Source organism: Marmota marmota, unplaced genomic scaffold (genome assembly GCF_001458135.2).
Source record: "Marmota marmota marmota unplaced genomic scaffold, marMar, whole genome shotgun sequence".
Lineage (NCBI taxonomy): Eukaryota > Metazoa > Chordata > Mammalia > Rodentia > Sciuridae > Marmota > Marmota marmota.
Window position 1 is genome coordinate 23,216,683 of NW_025999949.1, and position 11,905 is coordinate 23,228,587.

Consider the following 11,905-nt stretch of genomic DNA (forward strand, 5'->3'; position numbering starts at 1 on the left):
AGTCAGCATGAGCTCAGCAGCTTGTCCCCATCCGTCACCTTGCAGCAGGTGGCCCTGGGAGCTCTGTAAACAGGCGAGCTCCTGGCACCTGGAAGAGGGGCAGTGCCTGTCCAGTGCCCTGTGTTTGCCTTTGCACCAACCTGTGTCCGGACCACATGTGCAAGGAGGCTGTCCAATGTTAGTTAAAGGAAACAGCCGCAGGCTGCACTGGAACTAAAGGGGAGGTGACAGCTGGCTGGTGGCTTATGATCCACCCAAGGGGATGCGGAAACCCAGGTGCGTTTCAAGGTTGCCACAAGGGCACAAACGGAATCGAAGTGGGGAACAGCCTGGGCTTGGCTGTTCCGTGAGAGAGGAGCGACAGGGCAACATGGCAACGTGTCTTCAGCCAGCCTCAGTTCTGCAAAGCTGCGCTCTCCGGAGCAGGGTTAGGGACATCAAGAGTCCTTCTGGGACAGCTGGACAAGTCATAAGACCCAAGTTCCAGTGTCACCTGAGGTGGCTCCCATTCACTCCTCTGCATCTTGGTGCCTTCACCTGTGAAAGGGAGAGTGACCCCTGCTCTGCATGCCCTCGGTGCAGTCTCCAGATCAAGTAAGATATCAAGGGTAGAGAGGAAGCGTCCTGCAGGACGCGATGGGTGGGGCTGGCGGAAAGGGGGTGGGGCCTGGCAGACAAGGGGCGGGGCCTGGCTGCGCACCCCGTGGCCCTGGATCATCACCGGGTCCCTGCTTTCTAGGCGGCTGTGGTCTGTGGGAGTGCGTGTGAACCACCGGGACTGAATAACACACAGGCCAACCAGACGCAGGGATGGGGAGGAGGTACCAGCACTGAGGTGGGGGAGCCTTTGTTTAGATTTGTTTAAGTGTGTTCCCCCAAAGACGCCTGTGTTGGAGGCTGGGTCCCCAGGGTGGCATATTGGGAAGTGGTGGACCTTTAAGAGGTGGAGCCTACCGAGAGGTCCTTGGGTCAATGAGGGGGCAGTCTTTCTCTGGCTTCCTGTTTCAAGATGTGATTTCTTCCTCCCTTACAGGCTCCTGCTCCTCCATGAGGTGATGCAGCCAAGGAAGAGAGGCTCTCAACAGAGCCTGCACCTTGCTGCTTGGACCTTCATCCCCCAAAGCTATGAACTAAAGAAGCCTCTTTTCTTTATACAGTTAGCCTGCCTTAGGCGTTTCATTATAAAAATGAAAAACAGATTAATATATGGGGCGATTACATTTTCTCAAATACATATTCACATCCTTACAATTAATCTTTTTCAAGGTAATTATAGAGGGTCACATTGTGCTCCCAAAGCAGTGAAAGATTTGAGGATGTGGTGTTCAATGAAGACTTCATGGGCCAGGGGCATTGGTCTTAGTCATTGTAAAAGGGACCAATTTGGATAGGTGGGAGGGATGCAGAGGCTCCTAACAGGTACCAGCCTGCGCAAGGCCCAGAGGCTGGACCCCAGAAACGCAGGATTGCAAAGAGAGGGGAGGGCAGGCCACTGTTCTTACTGGGGACACAAATGGACAGAAGGTCCCAAAGAGGCCAGGTCAGTATGTGTTTTCTGTTCAAGTATTCAAGTCCTGTAGCAAATATCAGAAATGTTAGCACTTGGTTCATTTAAGAAACAATAGACAGGCTTAAGGAAGAACAAGGAAGAGGGAGAGGGAGGAGAGGAGGAGGAGGAGGAAGAAGGCAGGCCAAAACCCCAAGCAAAATGATCCAGGAAGAGTTAAACCAGAGAAAATGTAGAAATAGGCTTTGTTGAGGGACTTAATACAATTTTCAGATCTTAACAGTGCACTGGGATGTGAAAAGGGTGGTCATCTGTACCATCCTCTTCTCCCTGAAGGAGGCCAGCACAGAGCCACTCAGAGCCCGGCACTTGGGCAGTGGGGGAAGCCACGGTGCTGCCTGCATCAGGTGGGACAACCCGACTTCTCCCCGGCCACCAGTGAGCTGGGAAGCTCCAGGCCTGGTGCAGTTTGCAGGAGATGCTCTTGATGGACACCAGCTTCTTAACTGCTCGGATCACTCACTGACTTTCCCAAATGACTAGTGGACAGAAAAGGACTGGGGCTGGCACACTGGGTAGCATCGACCTGGAGTCTGAGACTGGCCACGGATTTCCAGTGGGCCCCTGAGCTGTCTCAGCCTCAGGCCCCACCTGTGAGATGGAAGAACAAGGACCCCTCGCCCTCTCCCTGGTGGCTGGAAGGAGAAATGATATCAGGCTTTGGTCCCATCTACCACTCTCTGTCCTTGTTGTTTGTCCACAGTTTGAATAAGAACTCCGACATGGCAGTTTCCTTAAGAATGGACTCCTTAGCAAAGTGTGGTGGCGCACGCCTATAATCCCAGCTGCTCGGGAGGCTGAGGCAAGAGGATTGCGAGTTCAAAGCCAGCCTCAGTAATTTAGCGAGGCCCTCAGCAACTCAGTGAGACCCTGTCTCTAAATGAAATACAAAAAAGAGCCAGGGATGTTGCTCAGTGGTTAAGCATCCCTGGGTTCAATCCCTGGTCCATCATTGACCCCATCAGAGGCCACTATCCAGTCCCCCTGGACTCTTGGCATTGAGGCTTAGAGTTAAACTCAGGAGGCATCAGGAGTTAACAGGCTTCCTGGATTAGCCACAGTGTGGGAAGGTGCATCCCCATTTCCAGGACAGATTTACCAGTAAATTCACGGCCCCCTCTGTGAGTGGGGATTGTGTCCAGACCTCAGCCAGTGCCACCACTTTGGCAAATTCGCCCTGTGAATTTGGAGATGTAGTTGTTGCAGCTTGGTCTTTGAAGTATATGTCTGTGCGCATGGCGTAAAACACGTCCCCTTTTAGAGTTCATCTCTTCTTGGAAAGGCTAAGGCTGTTTTCCCGAGGGAACTCAGGGTTGGCACCCCAGCTCTGCCCCTTGGTGCCCGTATACTTGGTGCAGCTTTATTTAGTCCCTTGGCTTTGGTTTATCTGTCAAGCGAGGGTCATGGTGAGGCTAAACGGGAGAACATAGGGAGAGTGTGACGTGTTCAGTAAGTGGGCGCTCTCATCGGCAGGGTCTCAGGCCATAAATATTTATTGAGTATTTTCCGTGAGCCCAACATCTAGGATCCTGGGAACAACACAGACAAGAAGTGAGGCCCACAGACAGGAAGCTGGCAGAGGAGGAGCAAAACACTGAAGGGTGAGGACCGTGCTGGGCAAGTGGGGAGCAAAGGAACGGGCAGAGGGAAGGGAGGGGTCAGACCACCTGCAGGGGAGAAGGCGGGGAAGCCCAGGCCTGCAGGTCCTGGGGACGTGTGTCCAGCCTGCTGCTGCTGCGGTGCCACCTGGGCAGGCTGGGCACCATCCTGGGGGTGCCCCAAGGGGCTGCCCCTGGCTTTGTCTCCAGTTCTTCCTGGGGACGCTGCTGGTCTCTGGGGCTTAGGTCTGGCCCCAGCTCTTCCCTGCTCAGTTCCTGCCCTTCTTGTGTGTTCTTCCCCCTGCAGCCTGTCCCCTGCCCCGACACTCTGCCTTTGGACCAAACAGAATGACCTGCCTCTCTGGAAGCTCTGGGGCCAGCCCAGGCTCTTCCCTGGCTCTGGGCCCTGCCACCTGGCTTGGCCCTCTGCCTCCTGAGTCTCAGCTCTCCTCTCCTCACTGCTGCCCGCCTGTGGTTTGCATTTGGGTCTCTATCTCTGGGTTCCGCCACCACCCGACCCCCGCCACGGTAACACTGAACACGGAGTTGCTGTGGATCCCACGGTGCCACAGGTCAGGGCTGCCGTCTGGGAGACAACTGCAAATAAATACTCACTAGAGGAACCGTGAAAGCAGGACATGGTCCCCTCCCTCAGGGCCATATCTCCTCCCAGCCTGCCGTGGGCTCTCTGTCCTGACCATGCTGTTCAGGTCCCAGGTCAATGCTTAGCCTTTCAGGGTTGCACAAGGGATGGGTGCATTTCCTCTTCCTCCAGAAGCTTCTGGACAGAGTAGACGGAGGAAGAAGCCCAACCTTCCTCAACAGAGGAGGCCAGAGGAGCGAGGGTGGGAGGGGAGCTTCTTTCTGGAGGGGCAGTCAGTTTGTTTCTCCACAAATCAGCCAAGGAGCCAATCACCTGGGGACACGAAAGACATCGCAGCATTCTAGAATTGTCATGTCTTTCATTAATTTCTAGACCCCCTGTGAGATAGCGAACATGGAAGCAAAAGCTCAGGAAACCCCCGTGAGAAAGAGTTAGAAAAGAAAGGACCCCCCCCCCCAAAGGCCCCCCCCTCTGTGGGTCGAGGGCTGAGGCCAGCTCACTGTGCAGCTGTGCCTCAGCCTTCCACGGGGACCTTGGGCTCGGGTGAAAATATCACACGTTGCAAATGCCTTGAATGCTCCTGGCCACCGGGGCACCCTAGCTAGGCTGGCTTGCCAGGGCGCACACTCACCTTAGCCTGCAGTCCGCGAGATCCTCCCACACGGAGCCTGCTTTAGAGGGAAGTGCAGAGCGTCTCAGGTAATGGTGCACCACAGCTGTTGTCTCTCTCCCTCCATGATGTGGGGGCTCACTGGGAGCTGCCCAGCCTTGCCAGAGAGGCACCCACCTGATTTCACTGGCCTGGGAAAAGAGCAAAATCTGAAGTATGATTTCCACTGAATGCACCTTCTTCATATCCCTGTAAAGTTGAAAAATTGAACCATCAAAAGTCAGAGACCAAGCTGGGGAGATAGCTCAGTTGGTAGAGTGCTTGCCTCGCATGCACAAGGCCCTGGGTTCAATCCCCAGCAACACATCACACACACACACACACACACACACACACACACATACACACACACACACAGTCAGAGACCACCAGGCAAAGTGGCACATATGTATGATCCCAGCAGCTCAGGAGGCTGAGACAGGAGGATCACGTGTTCAAAGCCAGCCTCAGCAAAAGTGAGGCTCTAAGCAACTCAGTGAGACCCTGTCTCTAAATAAAATACAAAATAGGGCTGGGATGTGGCTCAGTGGTTGAGTGCCCCTGAGTTCCATCCCCAGTACCAAAAAAAAAAAAAAAAAGTCAGAGACCATCTGCATTGGGCTCCACCTCTGCTGGACAGAAACCAGGGCACTGGGCATGGAAAGCCCCCTGTCCCTGTGGGACCCAGCCTAGCAGGGCTGAGGCATGGACAGGACCGGGTGCAGGTGAGGCTTGGGAAGGCTTCTGAAGCACAGTTTCCCAGCTCATGCTGTTGTGTTGACATCCTTTCTACTCTGCTTTCCCGGGGTGAGCTGATAATGGATGTGCTGCCTCACAGGGGCTCCAGGGCTGCGTTCCTGCTGTTCTGAACACGAGGGGTCTGATTCCATGGAACATGAAGAGCTGAGGAGAGATCCGGGATCTTCTCAGCCCTTGCAGTGTCCCCCTGCCCCACAGCCCCTTGTGCTCACTTCCCCAGAGTGACCGGGAGCATCTCTGTGAGGGTCACAGTGAGTCCCTCTCCTTCCCTGGGGCAGCTGGCTCCTAATGACTGGTAGTGGGGGTGGAGGGACGGAGACCAGCTCTTTAGGCTGAGAACTCGGTTCCAGTCATGTCCCCCGATCAGCTGCGGTCACCGTCACAGATGTTCCGGGAACACGCCTGACACACCTCCCCCGTGCAAATCTCCATCTCAGGGACTGTTTCCAGGGAAACTGACAAACCCGTCTTTCAGAATTGCTCTGCCCACCCTGGTCCACTCCATCTTGGCCCCCTGGGATGCGGGGCTACCCTGGGAGTCCCCATACCTGCCGTTGTGCGCATGAAGGAATCTGTTGGGAAGGCCGAATGACTGACCTCTCATGGCCTCCGAGGACAGAGAGTGTGGAGGCCATTGCCACCCCGAGGGAGAAGGCAACCTCAAGATTTCCAGGCTGGAAAAAGTTCTCATTCTTTTTGGCGTCTCCATCCAGCGCTTGGCAGCCTCCACCCTCCGGAAGCTCTTCCTCACTTCAAAACCGGAATCCCTCCTTCTGCGATGTGTCCCTGTTTCCTCTCCCTTTTTCCTCCACGGAGCTGTGTTCTTGCCAAGAAAGAAAGTTGAAGGGGAACAATGGCATATGGTTTTCCTATTAAGACTGTCGCCCACATGTTAGGGAAGCCAGAGGGAGGCGTTCAAATAAGGGCAACGGAAATGCACTCGCACAGCAGCAGCCTTCGGGAGTGATTTTAGAAAGGCCACCCAACGACGTCCGGTTTATTAAACTTTTTGGAATATTAAGCATCTATTGCAGACCCCTGCACAGAGGCAGCCGACTGCAGGAGGGCCCGGGATTGGAGTCTCAAGACATGCATTCAGCTTTCCTCCGCCACTCACTAGCAGAGTCTTTGCTTCTCAGAGCCTCGGGTTACAATGGGGGACTCCAGCCCAGCCATGTCACAGGTTTGTGGAGCGTTAACCTGAAGGTCGAAAAAACTGTGGAGCACTGTAGCAGTGTAAATATCAAGACTGAAGGTCTGAATCATTTTCTGAACAGCTACTAGATACATGCAAAGTCCTACCACTTTTTTTTTTTTTTTGAGAAACTGACAAACTGCTACTGAATCTCACAAGGATACATAAAGGACCTGCAATAGCCAAAATTGTGTGAAAAGGAACAAGGTTGGGAGACAAGCTTCACCTGACTTCAAGCCCGATTCTGAGGCAAACGGATCCAGGAGACAGAAGGGTCCAGAAACAGATCTACACATAATATGGGTAGCCGATTTTGCAGGGGAGGAAGAAGGTAACTGATTTTTTAAAACCAAGGTGCAAAAGTAAATGTGTGGAGAAAAGGCGAGCTTTTCAACAAATGGTGCTGGGAAAACTGGGTATTGTATTCTAAAAAATGAGCTTGGATCCAGGCCATATGCAAAATCTAACTCAAAATGGATCACAGGCCTAGATCTAAAACTGAAGACGATGAAATTTCTAGAATAAAAAAAACATGGAGAAAACCTTTGTATCCTTGGCCTGGACAAAGATTTCTTAGCTATCACCCTAAAAGAATAACTCATAAATGAATAAATTGAACTTTAAGTAAATTTTTAAAAAATTTCTGCTGCTAGAAGATACTTGAAAGAATAGAAATATAAACACAGATTGAGAGAACAATCTTGCAAATCACAGATTGATAAAGGGCTCACATCCAGGGTTGATGGTGGAGCTTAGTGGTAGAGGGCTGGCCTTGCCTGCTCGAGGCCCTGGGTTAGATCCCCAGGACCAAAAGACAAAAAAGGGCGGGGAGATGCTTATACGCCAAATATAAAGAACTCTCAAACTGAATAAGAAGGGGAAAACCCCAATCATTAAAAATGGGCAAAAGACTTGAACAGACACCTCATCAAAGAAGATAAATGACAAGCACCTTGAAAGATGTTCAACATGGCTAATCAGGAAATTGGAGCAACCAGAACTTACATGTGCTGAGAGACTATAAAATAGTACCACCAGGCCAAGAGTGGCCATGGCCACCTGTGGTCCCAGGTGCTCAGGAGGCTGGGCAGGATCTAGCCATACCCCTTGAAATTTATCAGTGAGGAATGAAAACATATACCCACATATAGTCTAGATCACGAATATTCATAGCAGCTTTATTTATAATAGCCACGAACTAGAAATAATACAATATCCATCAGCAGGTGACTGGATGAGCACACTGTGTGCCCCAGGTAGGGCCCTCTGCACAGTGAGCTGGGGTGCCCAGTGCTGAGCAGGAAGGCTGGGCAGCCTGGAGTGGAGATGCTACGCTGGGCCTGACTCTTTAACCCTGAACTGGCCCAGTCTTTCTCGGGGAAAGGGGGCAGCAGTGTGGGTCTAAAGCCCGGGGGTGAGCACTGGCCTGGCCCTCGCTTGCCGTTGACTGAACCTCTCTTCACAACAGAACAATGAGTCCCCTGCTGCACCCCTCCTCAGAGGGGTCCCAGTCCCCGATCCTCCCACAGAGCCTTCTCGGCTAGCTGTGTTTGCCCCCTTACCTGGCTGCTTCCTGGGGATGGCAACCCCTTGTCCATCAGTGCCCCAGCACCTGGCATGCAGGTGTTCAATAAGGATTTGCCAGTGGATAGAAGCACCTACTGTGTGCTAGGCATTTGAAACATGAAAGTTCATCTAACTTCCTAAATTATGCTGCAAGGTGCATCTTATTGTCCCCATTTTAGAGACGAAACTGAGGTGGAGTGGATCGACTCACATGGTCAGAGGCAGAAAGAAGACTTTTAGGAAGTGGTCCTGGGATGGGAACCTGGCTTGTCAGACCGCAGGTCCCTTAGCCTCCTGCCACACTGCGTGCCCCCAGCCTCTAACGTGGGGGTCCTTGCTGGCCGCTCCCAGGGCCCCATGGAGAGAGTCTTGGAAGGCTCCCCTTGTCCCCAGCGGGGCTGCTCCTGGGCTGCTGGTGATGGAGCTTTGTGGTCATAAGTGGGTGAGCTCGTTTGGGGAGGGGTCCAGGGCTGTGGTTGGCGGGTGGCCTTGCGTTGGCCTGACTGGTTGGTGCGTGGGGCGTCCCACCTGCTGGAGAGCCTGGCTGGGTTTCTTGCAGGTTCCCACGGAGATCGCCTTTCCTCCCTGACCGGGTGATGATTCTACTCACCCCTCAGCCGCCAGCCCGGCCGAGTTACTCAGGCGAAGACAGAGCTCATAATTATTTGACTAATCCTCATGTGGCAACACATGGGAGGTTGTTTTTTTAGCGCAAGGCAGGGCCTGAGTGAGGGCTTTTCTGGCTGCAGCCTGACTGTCTTTGTCTGCGGCTTGGACCCGGGATCCCTCTGGAAACCTGCTCCGGCCCAGGACCTTGGCTTCCTAGGGTCTTCATACCCGCCGGGCCTGCATGGCAGAGGGCCTGGACCATCGCTGCTGTCACCACCGACTCATGACTCTCCCACAGCTCCCAGGCCAGCAGCCCACAGTCCATGTGCAGCATGACTGTGCTCTCTCAAGGCTCCAGGGAGATGCCCCTGACTTTTCCAGCTTCTGGTGGCTCTGAGTATTCCTCGGCTGGTGGCTGTGGGGCTCCAGACTCTACTCCCCAATTCTATGGCCTGTGTCTCTGTGTCTCTTGCAAGGAGACCCAACACCAGACTCAGGACCTATCAGAGGGATCCAGGGATCTTAGCTGGAGATCCTTAACTTAATAACATCTTCAGGGGCCCTTTGTGCAGATCTGACCACAGCTGGGGTCCTGGTGGACAAGCATTTTGAAGAGACTGACATTCAGCACATCACGCCCCAGGAGCAGCCGTGGTCAGAGCCAGTAAACGGCAGCTCCCTCCTTGCTAGATGCCTCTCTCCCTTGTCCCTTCCTCTCTACCATCCAGGCCTGGACCTCCCTTCTCATTCTTATCTCCTCTCCTCTGTGCTCTCCGTGCCTCCAGAGTGATTTTTCTAATCCTCCAATAACCCTGTTCCATTCCTGGGACACTCAGTCCTGGAAAGGCAAGTCCAGCTTCTTCTGTGCAGTGTTCGAGGCCCTGCCCTGCCGCCCGGCCTCTGTCCAGGTCACTGCCTATGTCTTCCACCTGTGCGTCCTCCTTGCTCTGGGCACAGCAGAGCAGGGAGCGAGAGCATGAAGCTGCCCCCGACGAGCCCAGGAAGAAAGGAAAGTGGGGAAGGGTCCCTCAATCCCCCGCCAGGGCGTGCCCCGGTGACCTAAATACCCCTCTCCAGTCCCCACCTCCCCCAAATCCCACCACCACTCCCCCACTAGACTGCTCTGGGGATAGAGGCTTTAGCACATGGGCCGTTAGGGAACGTTCGATATCCCAACTGCAGCAGGCATTAAAACAAACAAAACTCAAAAAAAAAAAAAAAAAAAAACCCTACTTCCAACTATTGACTGGTATTATAAAAAGAAGGACCTGAATGTCCCTGGAACAGGAAAGACACAATCTCAGATAAAGGTCCTCTTGAAATAGAGCCCATTAACTCTAGGAAAATTCGCCATAGTCTTGTTGTTTTTCTCATTTACTGCAGTTGAGAGAAAGGACTCTCTATTCCCACAGCTCAGCTCTTCTGCAGAAGCTCTTAGAATCCTCTGGAACAAGCTCCGATACCTTCAATGGTTAGTTTTATGTCAGTGTGGCTGGGTCTTGGGATTCCCAGGTACTTGGCCAAACAATATTTGGTGAGAGTGTTTTTGGAAGATTTTGACCTTTAAATCAGTAGCAAAGCAGTTTGTTCTTCCCACTGTGGACAAGCCACCCCTAATTAGGGAGGCCCCAAGGGAGCCACAGGTCCCCCTCCCTGGGAAAGAGGGGTTCCTCCTGCCTGTTGACCTCGGAGCTGGGATGGCGTTTTAGTCCCTAAATTAAGACTCAGAAGGAAACTTCAACCCTTGCTGGGCCCCCAGCCTGCTGGCCTTCACCTGGGAACCCACACCGCGTCTCCAGTCTGCCAGGTGCTGGTCTTGGGGCTTCTCAGTCTTCCCAACTGCACCAGCGATTCCTTATTATAAGCAGTCTCTCTCTCTCTCTCCTCTCTCTCTCTCTCTCTCTCCCCCCCCTCCTCGAACTCTGACTAATCCACAATTAGTCCCCCACTCTGGACTGAATCTGAGCCTCTGGGGATGGAGAGGGAGAGGTATTATAAAAACCTCCCGGGTAGTTCTAATGTCTGTCTGGCCTGGAAGTCGCTGAGTTAGACACTGCAAGTCCTTTATCCCTCAGATGGGCAAACTGAGGACAAGGGGAAGCAGGTCAGGGGCAGGACAGGCTGGGACAGGACTTTGGAGCCCCCCAGCCAGACCCTGTCCCCCCACCTTACCATTCAACCAGGAGGCTGTAAGTGGGGTCTGGGCCTCCCTGGGCCTGCAAGCAGCAGCTCTAAGACAGCACTGTAGGTCAAGGTCAGTGGTGAGCAGTCGGGAAGAAAGAACCCTGACACAGCACATGCAAACCACCACCTTGAGTGACTTTGTCCTGGAGTTTCTTTTGACTCAGGCACCACAGTGACTTATTACCTCTGTGAGAGACAAAGCGGCCCTGACAGGGGGTCTCCCTGGAGAGACTCCTGAGTCCAGCTGCAGATGAAAGTTCCAGCTGACTCCTCGTGCAAGTGCGCCCACTGCCAACTGTGACCTTGAGATGAGCTCCTGCACCTGGGGTCCTTGAGAGATGTCACTGATATGTGACAATGCTCACCAGAGCCAGACAGGAGCTGCATTCAATAACTGATTGCTATTATTGTCACCTTAATTATCTTATCAATAAGACTTACACACCAGGTACTATTTGAAGACCTTATAAATATGAACTCATTCAATTCTCATCACAACTTCTTAAGATGGGCACTATCATCCTCACTTTATAAATGGGGAAGCTGCAGCACAGTGTGGTGAAGCCACTTGCCAAGGTCACACAGCTAGGAAATGGCACAGCTGTGATTCAAACATCAGCAGGAGCAGAATCCTGAGTTTTAGATGCTCCCGAGCTGCGTCCCTTCTTTCCTTCCCACCCCCCCTTCTTCCTCCTGGGCCTGCCTTCGTGCTGCTGGGCTGCCTGCCGTTGGTCCACGGCAGGTGTCAGTGGAGAGGACTGAGAAGCAGGTGAGGGGGGCTGGGGGCAGGACCTGGGAGGGGTCCTGAGCTGTGCAGGTGTGATGGAGGTGTGTCAGGGCTGGAGCTCTTCCCACCTCCTGGGATCCCTCAACGGGAGGGTGCTCCTTTATCTCCACAGAAGAGCCATTGAGGTTCCAGGGAGTGGAGGTCTCACCCCGCTCCTGGGCTGCTGCAGAGCAGGGCTGGGGAGCCGCTTGGGAGGGCCGCCTCGGCCTGGGGCCCTGGGCAGGCACACTCTGGCTGCCCTTCTCTGCCACCTACCCACCGGAGGCCCTGCACGTGGCTAGACACTGGGACTACACTGGTCAGTGAGCTGGATGTGGCCACTGGTCTGATAGCTCTTATAGCCACAGACAAATCATTGCACAAATAATTCCTCCCTCCCTCCCTCCC

At 53.4% G+C, this 11,905-nt stretch overlaps 1 long non-coding RNA gene across 1 annotated transcript; it reads right to left on the bottom strand.

Annotated features, from left to right (window-relative positions):
- Positions 1-1,882: 1,882 nt before the first annotated feature.
- LOC107142962 lies at positions 1,883-6,083 on the bottom strand. The gene is made up of 3 exons (XR_001503631.2): positions 5,726-6,083; positions 4,401-4,570; positions 1,883-4,081 (listed from the first exon to the last, which is right to left on the bottom strand). It is a non-coding gene; the product is annotated as an uncharacterized LOC107142962 (long non-coding RNA).
- Positions 6,084-11,905: the final 5,822 nt, after the last annotated feature.